General features: G+C 43.9%; 1 protein-coding gene across 2 annotated transcripts in view; it reads left to right on the forward strand.

The window, feature by feature from the left end:
* The window catches only part of LOC126278510 (uncharacterized), a 78,452-nt gene that overhangs the window by 20,434 nt on the left and 45,720 nt on the right, over positions 1-12,298 (forward strand). The window lies entirely within an intron of this gene.

The following is a 12,298-nucleotide window of genomic DNA, read 5'->3' on the forward strand; positions in this document are numbered from 1 at the left end:
CATGCGGTGGTGCATTATCCTGTTGAAATGTAGGGTTTCACAGGGATCGAATGAAATGTAGAAAAAAATGGTTCACATGCCTCTGAGCAGTATGGGAGTTAACATCTGTGGTCATCAGTCCCCTAGAACTTAGAACTACTTTAACCTAACTAACCTAACGACATCACTCACATCCATGCCCGAGGCAGAATTCGAAACTGCGACCGTAGCGGTCACGCGCCTAGAAACGCACGGTCACATCGTCAGGCCTGAAGGGTGGAGCCACGGGTCGTAACTCATCTGAAATGTAACGTCCGCCGCTCAGAGTGCCGTCAGTGAGAACAAGAAGTGATCGAGACGTGTAACCAATGGCACCCCGTACCATCACGCCGGGTGATACACCAGTATGTCGATGACGAATACACGCTTCCAATGTGCGTTCACCGCGATGTCGCCAACACGGGTGCGACCATCATGATGCTGTAAACAGAACCTGGATTCATACGAAAAAATGACGTTTTGCCATTCGTGCACCCAGGTTCGTCGTTGAGTACACCATCGCAGGCGCTCCTGTCTGTGATACAGCGTCAAGGGTAACCGCAGCCATGGTCTCCGAGCTGATATTCCATGCTACTGCAAACGTCGTCGAACTCTTCGTGCAGATGGTTGTTGTATTGCAAACGCTCCCGTCTGTTGACTCAGGGATCGAGAAGTGGCTGAACGATCCGTTACACGCTTGTTGATAAAATGCCTGTCATCTCGACTGCTAGTGATACGAGGTCGTTGGGATCGAGCACTGCGTTCGTTCCGTATTTCCCTCCTGAACCCACCGATTCCAAATTCTGCTAACATTCATTGGATCTCGACCAACGCGAGCAGCAATGTCGCGATACGATAAACCGCAATCGCGGTAGGCTACAATCCAACCTTTATCAAAGTCGGAAACGTGATGGTACGCATTTCTCCTCCTTACACAGGCATCACAACAACGTTTGACCAGGCAACGCCGGTCAACTGCTGTTTGTGTATGAGAAATCTGTTGGAAAGTTTCCTCATGTCAGCACGTTGTAGGTGTTGCCACCGGCGCCTACCTCGTGTGAATGCTCTGAAAAGCTAATCATTTGCATATCACAGCATCTTCTTCCTGTCGCTTAAATTTCGGGTCTGTAGCACGTCCTCTTCGTGGTGTAGCAATTTTAATGGCCAGTAGCGTAAAAGAAAAAAAAACGTAAATTAGTTACAATTAAGGCGTGCACACACTTTATTAAAAATGTAACGTCACTACAGATATTCGCATTTAGGTTATGTAATTTTCGATATGCCTGCCATCATTGGCGATGATGCTGCGCAGACGAATAGCGAAATTCTGCATGACCCGCTGAATAGTCGGAACATCAATGCTGTCGATGACCTTCTGAATGGCTGTTTTCAGCTCAGCAATGGTTTTGTGGTTATTCCTGTACATTGATGATAGTTAAAATTTTGTTACTGCCACTGTGTGGCCGTGGGGGTCTAGCAAGTAGAGGACTAGATTCCGGCTGTGAGGATCCTGGTTGAACCGTGGACGGGGTTAGAGATCCTTCCTCGTCACAGTTCTTGTGTTTAATATAGCCCCACGAAGAAGGAGTCGCCTGTGTTCAGATCTAGACAATATGGCGGCCAATCGAGGCCAGAACCAATGGCCTCTGGGTACCTCAGAGCCAGAATGCGGTCCCCAAAGTGCTCCTCCAGGACATCAGACACTCTCCTGCTTCGAAAGGGTCAAGCTCCTTCTTCTATGAACCACAACTTGTCGAACTCGGTGACGCTTTGGATAATGGGGATGAAATCATCTTCCAAAACTTTACCTCCCGTACCATCAAGGAATATGCCACTCATTATTCCGTTACTGGACATTGCACACCACACAGTCGACAGTTAAGGGTGAAGAGACTTCTCTATCGCAAAATTGTCAATCCCTCAAATCCTTAAATTTTGCTTATTGTCGAACCCATCGAATTGAAAGTTGACTTTGTCTGTAAACCAAACCATGCATGCACATACTAATTCACATACTGCCCCGAGGCCAACCGTGCAGTTAGAACGACCTAACGCAAACCGTTCAAAAGTTATGACGATTTTATTTCATTTAGTTCAACAATGGTCACCCTATATTTACTTACTGGCATTTGGCGTAAACCATGAAGCCAGAGAAGTCAGTAATGACAGAGTTGGTGTGTTATGTCGTTTAATTGTTTACTTTATTTTGAGTGGTAAGGGGCGATCTTTTATTATTACCCAAGAGGAGATAAGCTTCTTGGCCAAGATCACTTGTAAACAACTTCTGCTGTGGACTACAGGTTTCGGTAAGCTTTGTTATCATCTTCAGATCTCGATAAGAGGGTATAACTCGTCTCCTACACCAGCTGTACAAGTGCTGTTTCTAAAACATTGCCAGGTACGTGAGGGACGAGCTGAACGGGCATCAGCACGCCAGTGTTTCTATTGGTGTTTTAACCTTAACGTGCCGGTCCATCGTTCAGCTCGTACCTCACTTGCAATGTTTCATAGAGAGTACTTGTACAGCTGGTGTAGGAGACGTGCTATAATTTTTTATCGAGATCTGAAGATGGTAACCACACTTACCGAAAGCTGTAATAGACAGTCAACGTTGTTTACAAGTGATCTTGGCTTCGAAGTTCTCCTTCTTTCAGGTAATATAACTTATATACATTAGAATATTACCAGTTAACGTAATGGTACACTTTGTACATCCAACACGGACCGCGAGTGACATCTTCTGACGCTTGATTCCTTGTGTCAGATTTTTTACGGTACTAGCTGTTACCCGCGGCTGTGCTCGCATACCAGACTTACTTCTGTGAGGAATGTCATAAAATAAACAATATCTATACTAATCATGATCGTGATGACTGGGTGTTGTGTGATGTCCTTAGGTTAGTTACATTTAAGTAGTTCTAAGTTCTAGGGGACTGATGACCATAGATGTTAAGTCCCATAGTGCTCAGAGCCATTTTTGAACTAATAACCATCGTGTCTGACTGTTTGTCTGCTTGAGAGCGTTAATCTCCGAAATTAGTAGACGAATTTCAGGGAGTTTTCACAGAAAATTTTAACCTAAGTTAGGATAACGTACAAATTTAGTATCATGAAAATCGGATCACGGGGAAAAGATATCGTACTTTCAAGTTTTATCTAAAATCGTTTGATCAGCTTAGTAGTTCGGATTTTTAATCATCATGCCGCAGTACACAAAGGGATCAATAGATACCCCTGTAAGCTTCTTTAATTCAGTCACACATGTACACTGATGGAAAAAAGCCCAACACCAAAAAAAATTAATACAGAGTAATGACATTTCAGAAAACATTTCTCGAGGTAATACATGTGATCGACATTGTACGGTCACAGTTTAACGTAAGCGTGAGATCAGCCATTGCAGATGTGAAATGCTGGTACATTAATAACCGGTGTAAGCGCCAGAATGTTGAATACAAGCATGCAGACGTGCCTGCACTGTGTTGTACAGGTGCCGGATGTCAGTTCCTCGCCTGCTGCATCTACTTGTTCAATAGAGGGACGGTTAATGCTGGTTGTGGATGATACCGGAGTTGTCGTTAGATCTTCTTCTTTTCTTTTTCGTGTCCGTTTATGTAGTAGTGTCCGGTGATCTACTCTATCATAGGCGGAACTTAGGTCGACTAGTGCCAGCTCGGTGATTAGTTTATTCTCAAACCCATCCTCGATATGTTCCGTTAATGCCAAAATATGACTTGTACCGGACTTTCCAGGTCTAAAACCTGCTTGGTGTGTAATTAGCATCGAGTCAACGATCTTCTCTATTCTGTTGAGGATCAATCTTTCATAGAGCTTAAACAGGTGGCAGAGAAGGGTTATGGGTCGATAGCTCTTCGGAGACAATGGGTCTTTCCCAGGTTTAAGGAGAGCCAGCACTTTTGACTTCCTCCATGGTTTCGGGATTTGAAAGGTTTCACGGCACACGTTAAAAGGTCCAAGTATCCAGTCCCTGGCACCAAGGCCGAAGTTTTTAATCTGTTCCACGCAAATATCATCAACCCCAGCGGCTTTCCCTTTCTTCATGGTATTTATGCCATTGTTCAACTCTCTCATGGTAAATGGTTTCTGGAAGTTGATGTTTTCCGTTGGCAGTAGGCGTGTGATTTTAGTTTTCTTACGTTTGGAGTTGAACTTGCCGTTTAGAAGGAGTTGGTTGGACACCTTGTTTAGAGTTACGTTGGCCGGGGCCTTGCTTAGCCTTGGGTCACCATCCAGTTTCGTAATCAGTTTCCTGGCTATTTTGCTACTGTGGGATATATCCATTCTTTCTAGGGTTGTTATCCACTTCTGCACTCTGCGGATGACGAAGAAATTGAAGAAATGTATGATGAAATAAAAGAAATTATTCAGATTGTGAAGGGAGACGAAAATTTAATAGTCATGGGTGACTGGAATTCAGAAGCAGGAAAAGGGAGAGAAGGAAACGTAGTAGGTGAATATGGATTGGGGGTAAGAAATGAAAGAGGAAGCCACCTGGTAGAATTTTGCACAGAGCATAACTTATTCATAGCTAACACTTGGTTCAAGAATCATAAAAGAAGGCTGTATACATGGAAGAAACCTGGAGATACTGACAGGTTTTAGGTAGATTGTATAATGGTAAGACAGAGATTTAGGAACCAGGTTTTAAATTCTAAGACATTTCCAGGGGCAGATGGGGATTCTGACCACAATCTATTGGTTATGACCTGTAGATTAAAACTGAAGAAACTGCAAAAAGGTGAGGATTTTAGCAGATGGGACCTGGATAAACTGACTAAACCAGAGGTTGTACAGAGTTTCAGGGATAGCATAAGGGAACAATTGACAGGAATGGGGGAAAGAAATACAGTAGAAGAAGAATGGGTAGCTTTGAGGGATGAAGTAGTGAAGGCAGCAGAGGATGAAGTAGGTAAAAAGACGAGCCTAGTAGAAACCCTTGGGTGACAGAAGAAGTACTGAATTTAATTGATGAAAGGAGAAAATATAAAAATGCAGTAAATGTAGCAGGCAAAAAGGAATACAAACGTCTCAAAAATGAGTTCGACAGGAAGTGCAAAATGGCTAAGCAGGGATGGCTAGAGGACAAATGTCAGGATGTAGAGGCTTATTTCACTAGGGGTAAGATAGATACAGCCTACAGGAAAATTAAAAAGACCTTCAGAGAAAAGAGAACCACTTGTATAAATATCAAAAGCTCAGATGGAAACCCAGTTCTATGCAAAGAAGGGAAAGCAGAAAGGTGGAAGGAGTATGTAGAGGGTCTATACAAGGGCGATGTACTTGAGGACAATATTATGGAAATGGAAGAGGATGTAGATGAAGATGAAATGGGAGATATAATACTGCGTGAAGATCTCAGTCGAAACAAGGCCCCAGGAGTAGACAACATTCCATTAGAACTACTGACAGCCTTGGGGGAGCCAGTCCTGACGAAACTCTACCATCTGGTGAGCAAAATGTATGAAACAGGCGAAATACCCTCAGACTTCAAGAAGAATATAATAATTCCAATCCCAAAGAGAGCAGGTGTTGACAAATGTGAAAATTACCGAACTATCAGTTTAATAAGTCACGGCTGCAAAATACTAACGCGGATGGAAAAACGAATGGAAAAACTAGTAGAAGCCGACCTCGTGGAAGATCAGTTTTGATTCCGTAGAAAAGTTGGAACTAGAAATACTGAACCTACGATTTATCTTAGAAGCTAGATTAAGGAAAGGCAAACCTACGTTCTAGCATTTGTAGACTTAGAGAAAGCTTTTGACAATGTTGACTGGAATACCGCTCTTCCAAATTCTGAAGGTGGTAGGGGTAAAATACAGGGAGCGAAAGGCTATTTACAATTTGTACAGAAACCAGATGGCAGTTATAAGAGTTGAGGGACACGAAAGGGAAGCAGTGGTTGGGAAGGGAGTGAGACAGGGTTGTAGTCTCTCCCAGATGTTATTCAATCTGTATCTTGAGCAAGCAGTGAAGGAAACAAAAGAAATATTTGGATTTGGTTTTAAAACCCCGGAGAAGAAAGAAAAACTTTGATGTTCGCCGATGACATTGTAATTCTGTCAGAGATAGCAAAGGACTTGGAAGAGCAGTTGAATGGAAGGGATAGTGTCTTGAAAGGAGGGTACAAGACAAACATCAAGAAAAGCAAAACGAGGATAATGGAATGTAGTCGAATTAAGTCATGTGATGCTGAGGGAATTAGATTAGGAAATGAGACACTTCAAGTAGTAACGGAGTTTTGCTATTTGGGAAGCAAAATAACTGACGATGGTCGAAGTGGAGAGGATATAAAATGTAGACTGGCAATGGCAAGGAAATCGTTTCTGAAGAAGAGAAATTTGTTAACATCGGGTATAGATTTAAGTGTCAGGAAGTCATTTCTGAAAGTATTTGTATTGAGTGTAGCCATGTATGGAAGTGAAACATGAACGATAAATAGTTTGGACAAGAAGAGAATAGAAGCTTTCGAAATGTGGTGCTACAGAAGAATGCTGAAGATTAGATAGGTAGATCACATAACTAATGAGGAATTACTGAATAGGATTGGGCAGAAGAGAAATTTGTGGCACCACTTGACTAGAAGAAGGGATCGGTTGGTAGGACATGTGTTGAGGCATCAAGGGATCCCCAATTTAGTAATCGAGGGCAGCGTGGAGGGTAAAAATCGTAGAGGGAGACCAAGAAATGAATACACTATGCAGATTCAGAAGGATATAGGTTGCAGTAGGTACTGGGAGATAAAGAAGCTTGCACCGGATAGAGTAGCATGGAGAGCTGCATCAAACCAGTCTCAGGATTGAAGACCACAACAGCAACAACATCCACTTCTTCTCGCGTGCCTCGCTGATGGCTGACGTTAAAGCTGTGCCGCAGATGATGGTTTCGTCGCTCAGTGGGTCTTCCGCGAACAATACTTGATACTTCTCCAGGATGTCCTTTGAGGCATTTGAGAGCCCTGGGATATAGTGTTGTCTGCAGCCCCTAGGAATATAGCGTCTAGATACCTTTCGCAAAGTCTCAACAAAGATAAAATCATTATTTGGTGTTGGGGTCAGACTGGCTAATTCCTCATCCAGCGCTTGGGAATATTCTGACCACCTGGCCTTTTTAATGTTGAATCTCCTACGGAAAAGTATTTTGGTTGTTTTGATTGTTGAGTAGACCTGGATTCCAATAGGTCAATTTTGTGTCTTTGGGCTTGCATATTATACTCTATTGTAGCAGGTGTGGTAGATGCTCCGGCTGACGAAGCAAATATCCGGATTGTAGCCTCGATTCCAAATTTTGCTGTTGAAGGAGCAGGAGAGCTTGGTGTCGTGGAGAAGTGAGAGGTTATTTGCCTCAGCCCATTGTTTTAGCAGCTGACCATTGGCGTCTGTCTCGTCATAGCCCGAGGTGGTGCTGTGGCTGTTAAAGTCGCCCACAACGAAGTGTGTCCTTTGGTTGTTGAAGCTTTCTGGCGTTGAAATGTGTAAGTTCTGACCGGTGGATTTATATACAGAGCCTATTGTAAATGATCGACTCTCTATGGCTAACACTTCAATGTTGTTTGTGGTTGTCTTACTTGTGGAAGAGAGCAGCATCTCTGGTCTGGTAAATATTGCGCTCCCATAACTTTTGTGAGGTGCTTCTACTGCCAAGCGCTTTCCTTTGATATTGGGTCTATTTGTTGTTTCATCTCTATGCGTCCCAGGGCATTTCACTTTTCTGATTGGCATAGTTGCGGTATTACATCCTCTTTATTCTTGGTGATTCCTTCGACGTTGAGGCTGACGATCGACAGGGTTGGCCCTGAAGATGACCTGTTTTTGTTTTTGAGTTTTTCCGGTAGTGGAAGCTTTGGCCGTTGTCCGTTTAGGCAATGTTTCCGGAGAGCGCCGGCATTTTACTTTCTCCTATGTAGCACGTAAGTAAAATGCACACGTGGAGGCACCTTCCTTGCTCCCCTGTCGTCCGATAATGTCCCACATGTGCGCGATTGGAGACAGATCTGGTGATCGAGGAGACCTAGGCAAAATATGTCGACACTCTGTACAGCATGTTAGATTACAAGAGCGGTATGTTTCTGTTGGAAAACACCACCTGAAATGCTGTTCGTGATTGGCAGAACAACAGATCGAATCACCAGACTGTACAAATTTGCAGTCCTGTGTCATACGAAATCGTACCCCACACCATAACTCTAGATATATGCTCAGAGTGACTAGCACGCAAACAGCTTCGATGCCAGCCCTCAACTGGTCTCCTTCTCACCAACATATTTCCATCGCTGGCACCCAGAAAGAACCAGAGTTCATCAGAAAACGCAATAGATCTCCTGTTGCCCTTCAACGAACTCTCAATTGATACCTCTGAAGTCGCAAATGGCTATGATTTGTCATCAATGTAATGCACGCTACAGGGCTTCCAGCTCAGAGGTGTCCTCGAGGTAAACGATTTTTAACAGTTCTCTGTATCACTATTGTGCTATCTGCTGCTCGAGTTGTTGCTCCACATGCAGTACAATGCACCAGAGCCATACGCCGAAATGATGGTCTTCCCTCTCGGTAGTACCCCGTCCGGGGCAGGTCCTATGGGACCGTACGTCCTCATGACTACCGCTGACAGCAGTCATGTACAGCGACTACATTCCTGCCAAATCGCAGAATGAACATCCAGCTGCTGGCCGGAGTGGCTGAGCGGTTCAAGGTACTACAGTCTCGAACCGCGCGACCGCTGCGGTCGCAGGTTCGAATCCTGCATCTGGCATGGATATGTGTGATGTCCTTGGGTTAGTTAGGTTTAAGTAGTTCTAAGTTCCATAGTGCTCAGAGCCATTTTGAACATCCAGCTTCTCGTAGCCTTAATACACGATCCCGTTAACTAAGTGAGGTGTTGATAATGGCGTCTTCGTTGTCTTGAAGACATTCTTAACTAACATCAGCTGAATACGTCCAATCTCAAAGGCAGGTAACGCTCACGACCGTTTGCATTCTCATAGCGGCGCTAGCAGCGCCACTCTTACGCGACTGACGCGAAATTTTAAAAAGACCATGTTTCAGATGTAAAAACACGCCTAGAACTTTCGTTTACGTTGCACAACTCCTTCTTGGTGTTGCGATTTCAGTGTTTTCGGCAGTTTATGTCACTGATAGAATTAAGCGCTCCAGTGTTATTTTTACAATTACAAACTAACATTGAAATTACTTGCCTGGAATATATGGATTTACTGATATCTCTTTGCGTATTAAACCTAACAACTTTGCTTTGCTTCTTCCGACAGGGTTTTATTTATGTTGTTTGCTAGGAAAAACCAACTGCGTGATTTCGGTACCTGCTCGTTGCATTTTGATTTTGTTTACGAACAAAAATTTCTAGAAAACGGTAGCCTCATTCTGAAAACACCAGAATGGGTAAAACACGGAGGCCTTTGAGATTTCGAGAATCTAATTAAGATCATCACCTCGGTTGTTTTACGAACTAGACTGCCCTTTTCCATTGTCCCTGAAAGTTAGTAACATCATCTCGGAATTATCATTTATACCTCCACATTAGAATAAAATTAATCTTACATTTATCCTCCTACATATACAAAAAGGTAAAGTTTCATAATTTCGTCCCCTTCCTGGTGTTGGAACTTCAAACTCTGCAGCGTATTTCGCTGGAACTGCGCGCAGTGTAGGCTGGCAGTGACAATAATTACTAGAACATGTGTGCATTACCACTATTTAAGAATTGTGCGGCACAAACAAAGGATAATATGTGACAGAGTCTGAAGTGTGCCGTTAGAACTAGATCACGGAACTATAATTTCCTCTTCTTACAAAACAGCTGGAACACTGTTTCAGTCCATCTCCCGGACTCAGCTTGTTGTTCCTTTCACAGAGAACAATAAACTGAGCAGCGTCGCCGCTGCGGTGAACAGTTTCGACGAACACATAGGCAGTAAAGGTCAGCAGTTACGGATGGCTTCCGCAGCATCTTTGCAACGAAATAATGCCTTTAAAAGAGCACACTGCTCGCTTTGTAGCGCGTTAAATAATGCAGAACTAGCACCATGTGTGGTCATGTGACCTTCCAGTGCCGACGGAAGTCATTGCAGTCGCGTGGTGTTTGTATAGACTCAACGCAATAAAATGGAGTGACAGAGAGGAGCTTTCTGTTTGGACATACCCGTGACCACACCGTTAATGAACTTGCCACATTTGGCGTACGATAGCGGACTCCCCAACCTGTCTACATGGAACAATGTACCACTGGCAGCCGTGTAATACGCCATAGGGACAATGACCATAAAAAGCATAAAAAATGGTTCAAATGGCTCTGAGCACTATGGGACTGAGGTCATCAGTCCCCTAGAACTTAGAACTACTTAAACCTAACTAACCTAAGAATAGCACACACACATCCATGCTCGAGGCGGGATTCGAACCTGCGACCGTTGCGGTCGCGCGGTTCTAACCGACAGGGACCGGAGACCGGTGTCATGCTCGTTGACGATAATTGGTTCCAAAGCCGACAGGAACAGCTGATCACAGTGAATGCCGTTCCTCTCAACCAATTTCTGAGTGAACAGTATGAAGTGTATTCCCAGCATGCAATGTATATTTGGAGTCGAATACAAAGCAAAAGACTGTTACTCACACCGGTATATCCAGTGGCACGTATTCAACGAAACTAATAAAACAACGACTGGAGATTAGTTAAGTGGACACAGTTAGTGTAGTCCGTCATGTCGTGAGTCCTTGTTCTCAAACTAAGCAAGATGGTGATGGTGCCATCAGCGCTATCAAGCTTTAATCCACTACGTGTGGAGTGTGTATGTTTCAGCATTTTCGGTGACGAAATGTTACCCTTTCTTTTATATCTCACAGCGCTGCACAAATGAAGACTGGAAAGCGAAAAGCTTCTAACAAGGGAAACTCGCCATCGCACTCCTCTCAGGTTTAGTGGTAAAATGGCCCGGTGGACAGCCTGACCAAAACTGAACACAGAACAAGCAGAAAACAGGACGATGGTGTACTGAACTGTGAGAAAAGAAGCAAAATAGAACAGAGAACGGTCCTTGCTCAAAATGTGAAAAATCAAATGAAAGTCGATACCCTCGGCGTTATTGTTATGTGTTCACGGTGTCGGGGAGGTGTGGCGGGGGGGGGGGGGGGGGGGGGGAGGTCTGAGCTCAGTTCTCCCTCGTGCCTCACTTCTTTTCACAGAATTAGGAACAGTCCGTCGGGTCACTGACGTGTGTGTTCACTGTACTCAGATTTGTGTCTTTGTCGTGGAGTAACGTCCGTTTACAACAGCAAGGTATTTTGACTACTGCGATCTGTTCTGAAAGTTTTGACTCCTTTGTTGTAACATAGTTCACACCGGTTTATTTGTTGTTCTCATTTCTGCGAGAGGTCTATACGGTATCTCGCCTGCTCTCACATTCATCACTTTTACATGCGACGGGAATGAATTATTACACGACTCACGTTCTATAACCAATGTGTAGTATGACAATTGCTAAGATAACCGAGGAAGAACAGACAGTTCAGTGACCCGAGTGAAAGTTCATAATTTTGAGAAAAAATGGGGTTAAAGGGAGACTTGATCACGGATCTGCCAGGCGACCGGAGTGGCCGATCGGTTCTAGGCTCTTCAGTCTGGAACCACGCAGCCGTTACGTTCGCAGGTTCGAATCCTGCCTTGGGCATGGATGTGTGTGATGTCCTTAGGTTAGTTAGGTTTAAGTAGTTCTAAGTTTAGGGGACTGATGACTTCAGAAGTTCTGTCCCATAGTGCTCAGAGCCATTTGAATCATTTGAACGGATCTGCCGCTTTACAGTACGAGACCGTGACCACAGAACCACGAGGCAGTGATTCCTGTAGTTCGATCTATTTACACATCTTTAGCTTGGACCGTCCAGTGTTTTTATTTTGCTTCCTTCTGCACAGTTCAATGCATATTCTTGCTGTTTTCATGCTTGATCTGGGTTCAGTTTCACGCACTATCCACAGAGCCGTTTTACCAGTAATCATGAGGGGGGTGCAATTGTGACTTTCCCACGTAAGTGTCGAATTTCACATTTGTCGGAAGAATGGCAAAATAATATATCTCTCCTTGTACATAACACATTCGTATCCAAAAAACTGAGAACGTATTCTTCAAATGGCTCAAATGACGTTGAGCACTATATGACTTAACATTTGAGGTCATCAGTCCCCTAGAACTTAGAACTATTTAAACCTAACTAACCTAAGGACACCACACACATCCACGCCCGAGGCAGGA

The sequence above is a fragment of the Schistocerca gregaria genome, chromosome 1, assembly GCF_023897955.1.
Source record: "Schistocerca gregaria isolate iqSchGreg1 chromosome 1, iqSchGreg1.2, whole genome shotgun sequence".
NCBI classification, from domain to species: Eukaryota; Metazoa; Arthropoda; class Insecta; order Orthoptera; family Acrididae; genus Schistocerca; species Schistocerca gregaria.